The 17,356-nt window shown below is 45.1% G+C and overlaps 1 pseudogene; it reads left to right on the top strand.

The window, feature by feature from the left end:
- Positions 1-8,053: 8,053 nt before the first annotated feature.
- LOC125943398 (uncharacterized) lies at positions 8,054-16,440 on the top strand (annotated as a pseudogene).
- The last annotated feature ends 916 nt before the right edge of the window (positions 16,441-17,356 follow it).

Below are 17,356 nucleotides of genomic sequence, written 5' to 3'. Positions count from 1 at the left end.
GTTATTTTATCATAGACAACCACTTTTGTTAAACCTAGTGAAAGCATTCTCACGTTCCAAAAATACTCATTTTACGGGTGGTCATCCCGCCGGGGCCGACAACAGTAAAGGAAACGAGCCCGCGTACTCTGATAACCCGTTCTTCGCGAACACACTCGGTTCGACCAGGCTGGCGCACCTTCCGTTACCGTCACTACGTCACACTAACTGAAAATGGCGCACGTGCGTTCATGCTTCTGCAAAAAGGGAACGCAATAAATATCCTATAGCGCATTCGATTATCCTTTCTTTAATAAACCCGATGGGCCGGCAATATCTGTGTGTTTCCAAAGACTAGAAGGGCAAGAGGGGACGGAACGGCAGCGGTCCTCCACGCGCACCGTGCCGTGGCTACCGATCTTGAGATAACGGCAGACGACGAGCGAGTACAAAGTGCGTCCACCGCAAATACGAAGTGCGACAGTGCGCTCGTGCCTGTGCCGAAGTTCGTGATCATGTGGGACCATCACGCAAGACCTTCACCCTACCTTAAAACATCCTCATTCTCAACTGCAATACTTTAAATGGTTTTATCCTTTGCAGATGCAATAGTTGGCTTCGAGTGCAAAATGAATTTCGGAAATTTTGTAATAGAGTAAGAAATTTGCTAAGTTTCTTACTCCATTACGAAACAACGCACCACCATACGCTTTTAAAACCAAATATGCGCATAACGTAAAATTTACCATTGAAAGAGGGGTCCTTCTCCGATTCCTTCTTATATGCATGGCTGTATTTCACCCACTTTCCCATGCTTAGTTTTGAGAACGGTTCTCTTACTGAACCACGCGTGAACCAGCAGCAGGTGGCGCCGAAACCAAAACAAAAAAGACAGCTTAGGCTGGAAAGACGTGTAAGCACGCCAGCGATCCACTCAGCGCCGACATTGCCTAAAAACACCGCCTTCGAGATTGCCTACATAACTTTTTCGCAGCAATGAGCTTTGGGTTTTCATAAACCAGCGTTCCCAAATTTTGTCAGTGCGTTGGCGTGGTCCCCGGCACCCGGAAGTCCTTAATACAAAAATAGCCCAAATATAGCCATGTAGCCAACTCAGAATTTTAGACGCCAAGCCGCGTAAAAAGTAGCCCAATTTGGCTATTAATAGCCCAATCTGGCAACCCTAGACGCAATGTATAAGTGTGCTAAGCGGCCAAAGTTAAGCTTCCCCAAACGAATGTTGTGTCACTCCGCTGCCTCCGCAATGTAGTTCGGTTTCGTTTTCGCCTAGTTTCGGTTTCTCTTTTATTGTATTGAAATTGCGTAACGAACCGGTCGCATTGGGTGTGCACGACGGCTGTCTGAAGAAAGGTATAATCAGTACGCTGCGCTGTTATATCGCTACTGCCATCGAGGTAAAGTATAAAGCGCATGCACGCGATCTTGCGCGCGACAGCGACAAGCGACGCAATGGAGATGGCTGTCGCGTTCGCTCGTCGCCTACAAGTCGTACCGCTTGCGACCTACGAGATGAGCGACGACTTTGAGCGACGTCTCCCCGGTGTTGCCGGTATGAGGGCAGCAAATACGCGCCGAAACTGGCGTGACGCGTGCTTTATTCATTGAAGTTGATGTGTTTTACTGTAAAGAGCAGCATAAATATTTCTAAAGCTCTTGCACTATAATAAAGTTCATTGTCTGTCTGTCTGTCTTGCACTAGGTGCTTACAGGGTGTCCCAGCTACCATGCAGCATGATTTAAAAAAGAGGAACGGCGTTACGCGAAGCAAACCTAGTGCGCATTGTTTCCAGTACAGTGGAGTAGCCGCCAGTATTTTTTCGTTACTGAGATTTAATTAGCTAAGTGTAATTAATTATCTAACTCGACAAGTACTGTCCTAATTATCAAAGTGTCAATGAGAAAGTTGTAGAGCAACATGAAAAACTCCCTATACAACTTTTTGTTGCTTAATACGGGCTACATAAAAGTGTTTTCCCGAGCGTGAAAGAAGCCCGCGAATACACGCAAAGTGACTCGAGCGGCCAGTCGCGCGGCAATTGTGCGTGTATTCGCTGGCTTCTTTCACACTAAGTAAAACACTTTTATGTAGCCCGTATTCAGCAACAGAAAGTTGTATAGGGAGTTTTTCATGTTGATCTACAACTTTCTCATTGAAACTTTGATAACTAGCACAATACATCTCTAATTAGATAATTAATTACAATTACCTAATAAAATCTCATGAACGATAAAATTACTGGCGGCTACTCCACTGCACTGGAAACAATACGCACTAGGTTTGCTTCGCGTAACGCCGTGCCTCTTTTTAAATCCTGCTGCGCGATAGCTGCGACACTCTGTATATATATATATATATATATATATATATATATTCTAAGTATTTTCTGTGCGTTTCCTAGTACTGCTCTCCTCACAGGCCTCAGTTGAGGCCTGTAAGGTATTTTTAAATAAATAAAGAAAAAAAACTATATATATATATATATATTCTAAGTATTTTCGGTGCGTTTCCTAGTACTGCTCTCCTCACAGGCCTCAGTTGAGGCCTGGAAGGTATTTTTCAATAAATAATGAAAAAAAAACTATATATATATATATATAAATGTGCGAGTCGTCCGTGAGCCAGCCGTCCGCATACGCGGACAGCTTGCTCACGTATGTTTTATGGAGTGCGGTTTTTGAAGCTTGGGAGATGGCGCGTATGTGCACACTCTTTATGCGTCAACTCTCAGTGGCTTAGTAGCTGTAGCATTCCGTTTTTGAACCCAAGGACGCGGGATGGAATCCTGACTGCATAGGCCACATGCATTCTAATGGAGGCATGCAGAGTAAACAGCCCCAGGTGGCCGAAATTCATTTGAAATTCTCCGCTGCGGACCGTATACCATAACGTATCGTTCCAAAGCCTCCCTATACCGACTCTTCTGAGGTCTGCGAAGAGGTTTCTTGTTGTAATATTAGTGTATCGAACCACATCTTCTGCAGAGGTGTTTGTGAAATAATGTATGAAGGTAAAGAGAGCCTAAAAACAAATGATATTAATATAATATCCTCACCATCCGGCATTTCTGTTAAATTCAACAACGACCATGTTTCTTGTGTAAACATTTTCGGTTAAGTTCAAGGAAAAGTGCATATATAGCGCTAACTGAAAAAACTTGTCTTCTAAAGAAAGAAAATTCTGTTATTTTTACTTCCAAGAACATTTCAGTACCCAAAACAGAACATCTTCTTCTTTGTTGTGTTATTTCACAGATATTTTTTACAGTGTATATATGTTCAGCGTGGCCGCGCACCGCGACTTCGCCAGCACCAGTCACAACCTTACCGTATATAAATGCATGGAGTTAAACACAGCAAGCTCCATCTATTCTGCAGTTGTCACTTGACCGCGAACCACACCATTTCAAGCCACCGCCAAGTGTACTTAAATAGCTATTGTAAAAAGAAACACGATTAGAGAAAGAAAATCACACTGGCCGCGAGGCACCGGCTCGAGCAGCCGCTAGCTTGTGACGCTATATATGTTCAGCGTGGCCGCGCACCGCGACTTCGCCAGCACCAGTCACAACCTCACCAAATATAAATGCATGGAACACAGCAAGCTCCATCTATTCTGCACTTGTCACTTGACCGCGAACCACACCATTTCAAGCCACCGCCAAGAGTACTTAAACAGCTATTGTAAAAAGAAACACGATTAGAGAAAGAAAATCACGCTGGCCGCGAGGCACCGGCTCGCACAGCCGCTAGCTTGTGACGCAATGTTCAGCGTGGCCGCGCACCGCGACCTCGCCAGCACCAGTCACAACCTTACCGTATATAAATGCATGGAGTTAAACACAGCAAGCTCCATCTATTCTGCAGTTGTCACTTGACCGCGAACCACACCATTTCAAGCCACCGCCAAGTGTACTTAAATAGCTATTGTAAAAAGAAACACGATTAGAGAAAGAAAATCACACTGGCCGCGAGGCACCGGCTCGAGCAGCCGCTAGCTTGTGACGCTATATATGTTCAGCGCGGCCGCGCACCGCGACTTCGCCAGCACCAGTCACAACCTCACCAAATATAAATGCATGGAACACAGCTAGCTCCATCTATTCTGCACTTGTCACTTGACCGCGAACCACACCATTTCAAGCCACCGCCAAGAGTACTTAAACAGCTATGGTAAAAAGAAACACGATTAGAGAAAGAAAATCACGCTGGCCGCGAGGCACCGGCTCGCACAGCCGCTAACTTGTGACGCAATGTTCAGCGTGGCCGCGCACCGTGACTTCGCCAGCACCAGTCACAACCTCACCAAATATAAATGCATGGAGTTAAACACAGCAAGCTCCATCTATTCTGCACTTGTCACTTGACCGCGAACCACACCATTTCAAGCCACCTCCAAGTGTACTTAAATTGCTATTGTAAAAAGAAACACGATTACAGAAAGAAAATCACGCTGGCCGCGAGGCACCGGCTCGCACAGCCGCTAGCTTGTGACGCATTGTTCAGCGTGGCCGCGCACCGCGACTTCGCCAACACCAGTCACAACCTCACCAAATATAAATGCATGGAGTTAAACATAGCAAGCTCGAACATACTGCTCCATCTAAAAAATAACTCTACACTTGCCATTTGACCACGAACCACGCCATTTCAAGCCGCTCTGAACTCGCCATTGTGCCAAATTTTCAAGCGTGCGAATACGGAACTATGTGGACGCCATTTTAAAACAAATGTGCCTCGCCCGATGTCGAGCGATGCTCGTTTGTTTCATACAAGTCCAATACGTAACTCGACAAATAAACGCCAAATAAACGGGCACTTGCCTGAAATTTGTTTGATGACACTGCCACGAGACCACCGAGAACAGGGCATGCGGCAACTGCTTGCTTCAGCGCTTCCAAGGACCCATCTTCAAATGCATACGACCGCTTCGCTCGGAGGTTCGGCACTGTTACTAAACAACGTATGGGCGGCATCTTCGTTGACCCAGCGCACAAAACCAATAAAAAGTATTAATTTGTAGAGCGGAACACGAACAAGCTCACACAGACGCAGTAAATAGTACAAGCGGCGCAGCTGACGATGCAACGCGTTATCGCGAGCGCGCCTGTAGACACGACTGAAGGAGAGGGGGAGAGAGAAAGTGGCGGCACAGAGAAAAAAGGGGATGTACTGAAAACGCGAAGAAAGCGCCCGAAAGCGCTCAGCAGCATGAAAGGAGAAGGAGGAGGAGGAGGTGCGCAATGGCAATGGTTGCTAACAGATAGCTTGAGTCCGGAGCGTGCGGAGCGTTGCGAGTTGTAAGGAGTGTGAGCAGAAAACAATAGTAGGTATCACTTATTTCGTCCTATGCAGGGTGATCTGAATAAAATATGTGTTATAGATTTCGCAAAACTGCTTGCTTACATATCAGAAAAATCAGAGAAAAGATATAATAATCTTGTTTTCCACAGCGACGAAGAAAATTTATGACGAAAACTAAGACACACGCAATCAATTGTCCATGCTCTGCTGTATTGCGGTCCGGAGCACTTGTCCATAGCCTCCTATATACGTCATGCCTGCCCATCGGCGCCGAGAACGCAGGGAACCGGTCGTCGCGCCTAGTGCTGTCACTCACCACCAGTTGGCGGTGCTACCCCAGAATAGAAATACAGGACGCTCTACGGCGGCGTGCGCTGTAGCACAACTATATATCACGCTAATTTTTTACCGGTGCCGATTCTATTGTTTTGCAACATCTCCGGGCGTTTAACGCCGACCCAGAAGCGTACAGGCCGCCGCGCGTTGCTTCTTCTAAAAGAAAAGAACGATAAAAGAACGATAAAAGTACAGCTCTTATCTGTACTAGTATGAAGCTTCATTTTCCTTCTGCTTATTATTACATATGTTTTGTATGTCAGTGCCGAAAAAAAATAATGTCGGCTCTAATAACTGCACAACAAAAGCTTTTATTGCCATCATTTGGATTTAAAGTTTGTGGAGCTTTCTGTGAAAAAACTTTTGCCATTTCGTTCTTGTCCGTTATCTTCAGCGCAAAATTAGTGAATAGAGGGCGGAAGAACTTTGTCACCATGATCTCAAACAGCTTCTCGTGATGCTCAGGCACTGAACAATTACATAGTTCACGCTCTTGCTGCACTTGAGCAGCATTCACGGCAGTCTCCCTCAGCGGCTGCGTAAAATTTCTTAGCTTAGCGAGCACTACTTCAACCTACTTGTGCAAAGAGTTCAGCACAACTACGAGTTCGTCTGACCGATACAGCAGACGGCTTCTGTCTTGAAGCCTAATGAGAGAATCTGATGGCGCCGAGGGCTGGGCTTTGTCAACAAACTGAGGCATTCTTTGCAAGACACCCGCTCATTAACAGCTTAACAGCTCTCGATAGGTATCCGCCAACGATCGCTAGTGCTGCACATTCTGGCGAACGAAACGTTTCCTTGCGCCGGGTAATGTGGTTGAACAGCGCTGCTGTCGCCTCCTTGGGAAATTTTTTGGATGGTTCTGGCGTAGTACTTACGCTCAGTTGTCGGCGCAGCGACGAGCATGTGCTGTCTTCCGTGTCCATCCCGTTGCTGTTTGTCGATGTTGACGCAATGCCTGTCTTCAGATACTTTTCTGTTCCGCACAAAACTGCCCGTGAGTCTGTCTGATCGTTGCTTCCAGCTGACCTCCTCAACCACACAAAAAAAGATTCATTGGCGTCAGACGAGAGCTTTCTAGTCAGAACAAATCGAAAGTGCATCTCTCTCAGCAAGTATCTGACGCATTCCACGTTTGACACATTCAAACTTGGAGCCACTTCTCTGGAAGTTCTTCATCGCTCGGAATTTCGTGAAATGAGATACCCGGGACCTTTCTCTTACTGTACGAGGTGCATCCATGTCCACAACAATACGCCATACTACTGGGTATCAACTCGCGAAGCGCCCTATCGAACCACTTATAGTAGCACAACTCACTTGTGACCACAATGTCTTCTTTTCGGCCAGAAGGCTCTCATTTGCGCTGCTGCTAGACATCCTCAATACGGAACCGACAGTGTCATCACAGCCACAGTCCTTCAATACCCTGCCGCAGCTGACCGCGTCAATCAAAGGCAGAAGGCAAGTTTTTTTCCCAGCCGTGGACTGTTGCAGAAAGGTGATCTCCCAGCAAACCAGCGAACCGTCGGCAGGCGAGGCAAATTAATACTGTCTCTATTTGACACTAATGGAGACGCGCCCACGCAATTTTTCCCGCCTTTAACCATGCACGGCGGCTAGCGAACTATTCTGGGGTAGCAGCGCCCCTAGCGGGCGACCTGCGATGAGGTCAGGAGAGGAGGTTGAACGGCGCTTCCGGAGTGATTGCGCGGGCACAGAAAGTATATAGGAGGCTATGACTTGTCACGCTGGTTATTCTGAAACTATAAGCTCTATGTGAGTTCGCCCTGGGGCAAACAGCTGTTGTTTAATGAGTTGTGTGTGCCGCAGTCGAGAAGAGTGCGAAAACGAAGCGCGCAACGGCGGCGTTTAAGGTGTTCCTTCCTTTCGGTGACTTATAGGTGAGTATTCTGATATCTCACGTTATATTTTAGCCGCGGTACCATATTTCGTGGTAAGAAAAGACAAGCTCGCAGTGCACGGACATAAGGACAAGGAAAACAACACAAACGCCACCCTCTCGTTCTTACGTCCGTGTTTTGCACGCCTGCCTTTCCGTATCATGTATTCTTAACGCACTTGCTCACGAAGTCTTGCGCGGTGCGAGACTAGAAAAAAACGTAGACGACATAAGTGCGCCTCGTTACGAAACAGGGAGAGGCGCGCGCTTGGGGTGCACGGGCTACAGCCGCAGCCGCGCGTTGCGGGCTGTGAGAACTGATAAATGCACGGACACGTTCTAAACGCAAGCAGAGGTCAACTAACCCAACCTCCCTCCCTTCGGCACTGCTATGTGGTTACGGTATTTTCCCAACAGTTTGACCTATGGAACACCAGGATCTCTGCTTACTGCTAAACTGTTAGGCAACGAAGCTTAGGGCACTGCATTATACTGATAGGCGTTGTTTCATATATCGCTTGCCATTCCGATTTCAAGCTGCGCAAAATTATTAAAAAGAACCTTTTTTTTTCAGATGCCAGGTATTCGCTACTTCCGATGCCCAAGATGCGCGTGTCCAAAGTTCTCGCTCAAGGCACTTTTCAGGCATCTTCGTACAGTTCATGTGCATGAAAATAACTGGTTGTGTCGCCTAGGAGGCTGCATGAAGACATTTAGACTGTTTCTTTCATACAAGAGGCATGTATACCGGAATCACGCCGAACTTCTAACGGAAAGAACGCAGCCCATCTCAAGTGTGTCATTGGACATGGAGCAAAGGAGCGCGTTTGAGGCACAGTGTGAAGAGCGTGCAGAAGCCCAAGAACAAGTTCCACGTGATCCTGAGCCATCTCAATCAAGCCCCAGTTTCAGTAAATATGTGAATCAGTTTGCAACACTGCTTCTAAAGTGGAAGGAAGCAAGGCGTCTTCCTGAATCCACATTGAATGAAATAGCGAACGATGGTATTTCTTTCATTAAAGAAATACTTGAGGGTGAACAGCTTTGCGCAAATGTTGGTGCTGTCACTCACACAAAACAAGAATGGACACAGCAGCTGAACCAGCTACTCGCGAAGTCGGGTCGGCTGAGATATTGGAGGACACATTTTCCCTTTGTTGAGCCTCGTACCACAGTGCTTGGAACTGACAGCCATGGAAGAGTTGACACCAAGGAGTGTGTGCCACTTTGTGATGTACTGAAGTGTATCTTTGAACATTCACACTTATCTGGTGACTTCAACGGCTACCCAAAAAAGACAACTACTTGTATTCTGCTTTCGATGGTACTGAATTCCAAAATCATGCCTACTTTGCCGGGGACACTTCTAAATTATGCATTCAGCTTTATAGTGATGAATTTGAGGTGTGTAACCCATTGGGTAGCAAAAGAGGAAAACATAAAATGACTGCAGTGTATTTTTCATTGTTAAATTTTGCTACAAGAGCCCGTTCAGCACTCTCGGGAATCCATTTGCTTTTACTTGTTAGAGACAAGCATGTGGCCACCTATGGTTTTTCAAAGATTCTTGCTCCCTTAATTACTGATGTAAAGGAATTAGAAGAGGGTATTGTCGTTAATTGAACTCTTCTAAAAGGTTCAGTTTTTATTTTCACTGGTGATAATTTGTCCAGCCATAGAGTCGGAGGCTTTAAATGCTCATTCAGTCATGGTAGAATTTGCAGGTTTTGTATGGCATTGCACCATGAGCTTAATCACAAATTTTTGGAAAGTGATTTTCTGCTTCGCACACCCGAAGGCCATCAGCACCATATAAACATGTTGAGTGCTGGGCTTCCCACTGCATCATTATATGGAGTAAGAGAAGCATGTTCCCTCACATTCAACGGGTTTAATCCAACACAACATCTACCTCCAGATGTGATGCATGACGTTCATGAAGGTGTATTGCCATTTGCATTGTGCAGCATATCATTTCATCATTGATAAAACAGAATTTCTTTTCCCTCACATACTTGAACAAGATGATATGTGAATGGCATTATGACGCCCATGATGTGCGCAACAAACCAGAGCCGCTGTCAAAAGAATTTTTGAAAGGAAAAGCAGCCATGAAGACCTCAGCAGCTCAAGTGTTTTGCTTGTTTCGGCATCTCACCTTTTTTGTTGGTGAATGTGTTCCTACCGGAAATGATGTGTGGCAACTTTACCTTCTTTTGCGCGAAATTGTAGACATTATCATGAGCTACAGAATTCCTACCAAGTATACTGCCTACCTGCAAAAAAAATTCAGTTTTTTTGTCTGGAATTCAAATAATTGTTCCCATCTTCATCACTACCTTGCAAAGTGCACTATCTAATACATTATCCTTCACTCATCACAAAGTTTGGACCTCTAAGTGCCCTCTGGGCAATGCGATTTGAAGCAAAACACCAATATTTTAAAGACATCTCACGCAAGATCCGCAATAGGAAGCATCTCTCGTACAGTCTGGCAGCCAGGCACCAGTTATTGCAAAGCTTCACATTTACACTCTCTCATGAGAGCAGTGTTACCACAACTGGTTGCTGCCCTGTGCTCTTGGAGCACCTCCCTGAATGCGTACAGCAGTTCGTTTGTGACCATGGCCTTGAATGCTAAAATTTGTTTACTGTAAGTTCTCTAACTGTGAATGGCAGGATGTACAAGGTAGGTTGTTGCCTGGTTGACAAAATTTCGCTTGATGATTTCCAAAGTTTGTTCATGTATGTGGACTGTACTATGTAAACAAGGTACTTTTGGTTGTGGCAAATGTGCTTGAAACCGTTTGTTTTGATGAGCATTTTCATGTGTATGTTGTGAGTATGACAGAAGAATACAAGCTGCTGACATCAGTTTCAGAGAATGAGAACGAACCATTGTACATGCGGCAGCACAAAGGACGCAGTGTGATAAGCACTCGCCACAGTTTGGCATAAACCAGCTGCTTAATGTAGAAGTGTGCACTCAGTTTTTTTTACATAGTTGCTACTTCTCGTGATGTGAAAGTGTTGTGGCTGCACAGCCTGCACCAGTGCCTTGCATTTTTATGCATATTTTTACGGTTTTGTTTAGCATCACGTGAGAAAGTCAAGCTTCATCGAAATGATCAGTCAATTAAACTTGATCAAGTCTTTTATACCTATCAAGCATGGCAAGCCAACCTTGATTCTCCAGATGTTGCATCTGAAGTACATCTTTTCAGAATAATTCTGCATTATGTTAGTAGTGCAATAGCACATTACAGACTTTTCTAAACCAAGTGCCGGTGACTGTAAACCATGGCAGCATAAGCATCACAAAAAATATGTGATTTGTTATAGCGAGCTTTATAATTCAAATGGACATTGAATATTTATAATCTTTTGTTTCAAACACACACACGCAAAAGTGCTAAATATATGCATGTTAGAATGCTCGAAGTTATTTTTTTCCAGATTGTTTCAGTCAACCTTAAAACGTTAGAATCATAAAGCTGTATTTTAAATCAAACTTTGACGTTAATTGCTTGTTCATTTGTATGTGCCCTTACTGTTTGTAGTTGACACGCAGTGTTTTCCGACTTTTGTGAAAAAGTTTTAAACGGTATTTCAAGCTCTACAAAAATGTTCCCGTTGCTTTATTTAACGTTGATATTCCACGTGTTTATTTTCTGTCAAAATGTATAACTGCTCTGTAATGATGCAATATGAACATATTTTTTTGTTAATCGACATATGTAATTCTGGCCATGCGCATTTCCAGTTACCATTGTATAAATAGCGTAATTTCCTCAGAAATCGCGGTACACGAACATATTGCGCAATCTGTACAATAATGGAAGTGTGTGCTTGCATGCAGTTAGTTGCACAAATATATTTAGCACCCTTTAGCCCATGCTTTAACACCCTTATGAATGGCTAACTCACACCCTATACGCGTGCGCACCCTTTATGTGGGGTGCTTTCAGCAAAAAGGGTGCTAAAAGGGTGTGTTATAGGGTGTAAATTTTGAAAACATCCTATTTAACACCCTTAATGGTGTTAAAATGTTTACTGTGTAGGTACGACCACGCGATGGCCCCCGTTAAATAAATCGTTTTCCACTGACAGCTCGGACCGTTTCTTGTAATATACTGCGAGGTCACTATCTCCTTTAAGGCTATGTGGCCAACCATTGCGCGTGTACTTGCATGCTTGAGCGATGACGTCAACTGTCGCTGTGATGGCTTGAAACTCTTTCGTAGGCAGTGCGGAAATGTCCTGTTTGTCAATTAAAGGCCAGAACGATGGGTGTGATGTCCTCCGGCTCCGCTCCATGCTGCACGGATATAGGAAACGGCTTAATGCATCAGCGTTGCACAACATTTTACCCGGTCTATGCTGCAGCCGGTATTTGTACGCGCACATCTATGTATACGAGCGGCGGCCGTGGTAAGTATTTCCCGGTCCGCCCTTAGATGACCCAGGAGCGGCTGATGGTCTGTAATTAGAGTGAACTCTCTGCCAAGTAAACAGTCGCGGAACCGCGTGACGCCGTAAACAAGAGCCAGCGCCTCTCGCTTGATCTGGGAGTAATTTTTCTCTGCACTGGTCAGCATTCGCGACCGTAATCCTACTGGTCGGTACTGCCCATCAATTCGATCACCAAGCGCGGCTCCTACACCGTACGGTGATGCATCGCATTCGAAGAATAGCTCTTTCATTGGATTGAAGTGGGTCAGTACTGGCACGGCACACAAAGCTTATTTTGCCTTCCCGAATGCGTCTTCCTCTATTGCATCCCACGACACTCTGGCTGCTTTTTCTAGAAGTCGGTACAAAGGGGCCAGTAGTGTCGAAAGATTCCGTAAAAATTTGTTGTAAAATATCAACATACCCAGAAACGATCGTAACTCGGAAGCATTCTGAAGGGCTGGGGCAAAACTGATGGCCTCGGCGTTCTTCTCCATTGGGTGCAATCCTGCTGCGTGAATTCGATGGCCTAGATACGACACTGCGGCCTCGTTTATCCGGCACTTGTCAGCGCGTAATTTAATGCCGTGTTCTTTTAATCTCTGCAACACCGCTCGCAGGTTTGCGTTCGGCTTATCAGCAGTCTCTGCTATCAAGATGTCGTCTAGGTGTGATTGTACCCCCGGTATTCCTTACAATATTTACTCGATCGTTCTGTGGTATATAGCCGGTGCTGACGCGATTCCAAGCGGCAATCGATTGTAACGAAACAACCCTTTATGCGTGTTTATGACGGCCAGGTTCCGCGAGCTTTCTTCCAGCGCAATCTGGTTGTAGGTGTCTCGCAAATCCAGAATACTGAATTGCTGTCCCCCACTGAAATTTGCGAAGATGAGTATGACCGGTAGAGGGTACATTTCCAATTCACACAAAGGGTTTAATGTCACTTTAATGTCGCCGCAAATGCGCCCCGCACCGTCACTTTTCAGTACCGGTACTATCGGTGTAGCCTATTCCGCATAATTGACTGGTAATAATACGCCAGTGTCCACAAGTCTATCCAGCTCAGCAGAAACCTTATCTATTAGCGCAAAGGAAATCTTACTTGCCTTGCAAAATATTGGTGTTGCTGTGTCCTTGACGTACACCCGAGCCGGCGGTCCCTTAAAGAGTCCCAGGCCTTCCGTGAACACATCGGCATACTCTTCCATTATGGCACCGGCTCCTGCCGGTTTCCCCTGGCTTATCCCGCTTGGTAGCATCATCACGTGCAGAACCGGGGTCCCTTCTGCTGCAAGCTTCTGCAAGAAGTCCCGGCCGCACAGGCTGGGGCCTTCACAATCCAATACCGTCAGCGTGCAATCAACTTCCACCGACATATAAGAAGCCTTCATAGCCAAAACGCCCAATACTGGTAGTTTTCCTAGATAGCAAGAAAGCTTTAACTTTGTGCTTTGCAGCCGGGGCCAACGGTCGGGATGTGCTTCATACGCTGCTCTCAGAACAATACAAACAGGCGAGCCAGTATCAACGTCCATCCTTATGGTGATGCCATCCCATGCGATAAACTTCCGAATGGACGGTACCAAAGGCTCAGCCTCCATGAAGGACCATATTTGCAATCTACTGCTGTCGTCAGTCTGTTTTGTGTTTTCTGCAGTTAGCGCTAGCGTTCTGTTTGCACTGCCTGTGCTCGCACACATACGAGCCAAATGCCCCTGCCGCCCACATTTGGGGCATCGGCGGTTTTTTTGAAAGCATGTCGAAGCTTTGTGACCATGCTGGCCGCAGCACTTGCATTTTTGAGGCTCGCTCCTTTGCTCGTTCCTTGTGGTAATTTGTGCGTACCGTTGAATAACTGTCAGGACATTCAAATCATCACTCTGCTTATCTATCTGCTGCGAATCCGTGTTCTGCGGTTTCCGCAGCCAGGGCAAGGGCTTCTGTTTCTTTGAGTGTTCAGTCCTTTTTTTAGTGTTAAGTCCGACTGCTACCCTCTCATTATTGCTGTAGAATTCATCGATGTTGCTCGCTATGTCCTTATGGACTAGAAATCCTACTCCGAATTCTCTTATATCTGGAAGACCTCTGTATACCAGAGGACGTGGCCGTTAGCCAGCACTGTATAAACCTCACCAGTGCTTCTCACCTCACTAAGGCCAATAATATCATAAGCAATACCTGATAATTCTTCAAATAGCCCTGCTAAGCTAGCTAGCCTCACTCGATAGAGTGCTTGTGTTGAACGTTCTCAGGTTCAGTTTCCATTGGCGGCCTGTCCGGGCCCAGAGATTCTTAGCACCCTCTGCCACGTCGCAGAACTGACCGTCGCCTTGGTCTGGTGCTCCACAACCGCTGGCGACTGAGGGCCTTGGGTAATTTGTAGGAGTCATTAGGAAGGTAGCGGCCGAATACTGCACCAGGGAGGCAAATTCCTGTTCTGGTGAGGGAGTGACTTTGTTGAAGCTTGCTGGGCCTTCCTAATTTGGTTGCACCTTGACTAATATAGCTCCTCTAGCTCTCGGCGATATTTTGTTCTTGCCGGTTCAGGTGCCACTCCATGCCTGAAAATGCAGTGGACTGGAGGAGGATTCGGCCATACGAGCTTCACATTACTGTACTATAAAAAAATAGAACCGAACATTACCCTAAATAAAAGGTCATTGAAATATCATATACGGCACAAACACCATGAACTGTCTGTTCGTACTCTACATCCGTTATTAACACATGTAATCGTTACACTGAAAGCCTCGTTGACTTCGCGGATGTACTATTAGACTCGCTCTGACTTTGCGGTCCAAATTCTTGCGTGCGACTCGCGCATTAAGAAAAAAAAATGATCGAACAGATCGCTACACATCTATGCATCCAACACCAAAATCATCCAACTTAATTGCAGAATTACCCTAAATAATTGATAATTGAAATGTCATATGTTCGTACTTTACATCCGTTATTAACGCACGTAATAGTGCCACTGAGAGCCTCGTTGACTTCACGGATGTACTATAAGACTCGCTCTCACTTTGCAGTCAAAACTCTTGTGTGCGACTCACGCATTAAAGGAACCAAATCAAATAACTTGTGCAAATTAGGCGTTGAAGACTGCAAGAAGATTCGCGCTTATTTATAAGTACTTCCACGCACTAAATGGAACTCAAATGCTGCCGTCTTCTAAATTCACATGCCAGACACGCATAGCCTTAGACATACCCTAACATAATACGTCGAAAAGAAACGAAATCTGTAGTGGATACCATTACTAAAAGCCATCCGCGCAGTTCGTTTCTAAGGCGTGGTACTCTCTACGTGCGTGCGGGAACAACCATCTGGCGATTTCTAAAATAAGCTGAAGTAGACTGCAGAATAACCAGTATCTAACCTGATACTGCGTTATTTTCAGAACTCGCAAAATCTGAAAAGAAAGTCTTAGTTTAACGGAAACTCACGCGAACTATCGGCATTGGTCTGCAAAAAAAAACAAAAAAAAAACACTGACGTTATCCTTTCTCGAGTGTTCAGCTTTCAAGCTTTCCTGAAAGCAAACACCAAATTAATTCGAAAATCTGCCTCTACCATGATCAGAAGAGACCAACACTGCCCTCTGCCGAACAGAACGTTCCTAAAACTCAAAGTTGTTCCAAAGTATCCCCAGAGAAATTAATAATAATGAATGCAACTTACCAAACGTGCCTCGAAAGAAAAGCACTACTGTCAAACAAAACATTTGTCACGAACTCGCGCAGAAGCGTCGCTCATCAACTGGCGCAGCTTGCGCGTTAGGATAGGTTACATACAACACATAATAAACAATGCAAACTTGAAAATCTCAACTGAACAAGAGAACAGTTTTTAAAGCGCAACAAAAAGCCACCAGCCCATGTGGAGTACACCTTTTCCGTGCATTCCAAGCGAAGAATGTTGTTACCATAATGCTTGAACATTATATGAACGTAACAATTAACAACTATGAACAGAATCTCAACACCAGTAAACAAATCATGCTTTGAAGTTTCACGATCTGAAATTGTCAATAAATTGTTTTGGTGTTTAATGTGTTGAGGTCATTCTGTATTCTCATATGCTTGCTCTTAGCAAGCAAGGTCGCTTCTACAATTTCTCTAAAGCAACGTCTGCTTTCTCAAGATAGCTTTGACTTGCAGATAAAGGGTTGGTCATTAGCTAGCAACCAGCAGGCTGTTTGAGTTCCTAGCTTACCTCATGTAAATCTGCAATGCCACAGTATTTGTTATGTCCCAGCACCAGCCACTTTACAATGCAATATGTTGAGAGCCCTTTCCCTTAGTTTCTGTGCTTTGAGAACAGTTACCACGTCCTCAGCTGACTTCGAGATAGAGACACAAAATACTGTGTGCACCACTGATCTCTGCTACGTTTTGCTGGATGCCACTTCGTCGCTCGACAAGCGCGGGCACAGGTGAAGGCTGCGGAAATGCGGTGTCATGCATTGGCTTGTCCCGGAAGCAGGGCGTATGCTGCACTTATTAGTGCATGCGGTCACATAAAATTGCTGCCGTAAACATTTTTCTTTGTGGTTTTCAGCATGTCAGATGTTGTCTCTACCTGTCTGGTAAGAGGTCTTAAATAATCTGTACCCGTATGTGATAGTTTTTTTTACATAGTGTTTTCTCATTGCACCAGTGCTTTCAGCACTCATGTTAGCGATGCTGTCGGCAATGTGATGGAAAATTCTGGACGTCTTCTCAAAACACTTCTCTAGTCTGCTTCAGTAGTGTACAGCACAACAGGCAGGTATTTTAGGGCAAGAAATGCCGCCCTCCCGTGCAGGTGAAGTACCACTGCACGTCGTGAAGAGCCAACTTCCGGGACAACAGATCCCATCTTGCTTTTCTCAACCTGGGACATCCAAACAGAAAGACACATCACTGTGTAGGTTCTATGGCTTTAGTTTTTTAAGCGAACGGCCTACACATTCTAGCATATCGGCTAAAAGATAATTGGCACATTTTATTACTTTTACAAGGTGGGCTAGTTGGCTGCTAGGAATGGGAACCATCTTACCAGCCCTCTGACAGGATATAAGAATAGAAGCATACACTGGAAATCTGGACTACAATTTAAATTTAGTTTCCACAGGGCTACAGTAGGCAAGTACAGTTACTGTATGCTCTAGCCTAGTGTCAAACAAAAGTTAAAAGTATTTATGGTGCATTTATACTTATTCTGACCCATCAAACTCCACAATAAAAATTCCAAGTTTACACATTGCAGGCTTTTCATTGCCCATATAATTCGTTTTCTCCGTACACGTACCGTAATTCTTCTGTACTAAGCAAACTGAGTTAGAAATAGAAATGCCGTGACAATTTTACACAA

Source organism: Dermacentor silvarum, chromosome 2 (genome assembly GCF_013339745.2).
Source record: "Dermacentor silvarum isolate Dsil-2018 chromosome 2, BIME_Dsil_1.4, whole genome shotgun sequence".
NCBI classification, from domain to species: Eukaryota; Metazoa; Arthropoda; class Arachnida; order Ixodida; family Ixodidae; genus Dermacentor; species Dermacentor silvarum.
The sequence above is the reverse complement of the archived record's forward strand: the minus strand, read 5'-3'. Positions and strand labels throughout refer to the sequence as shown.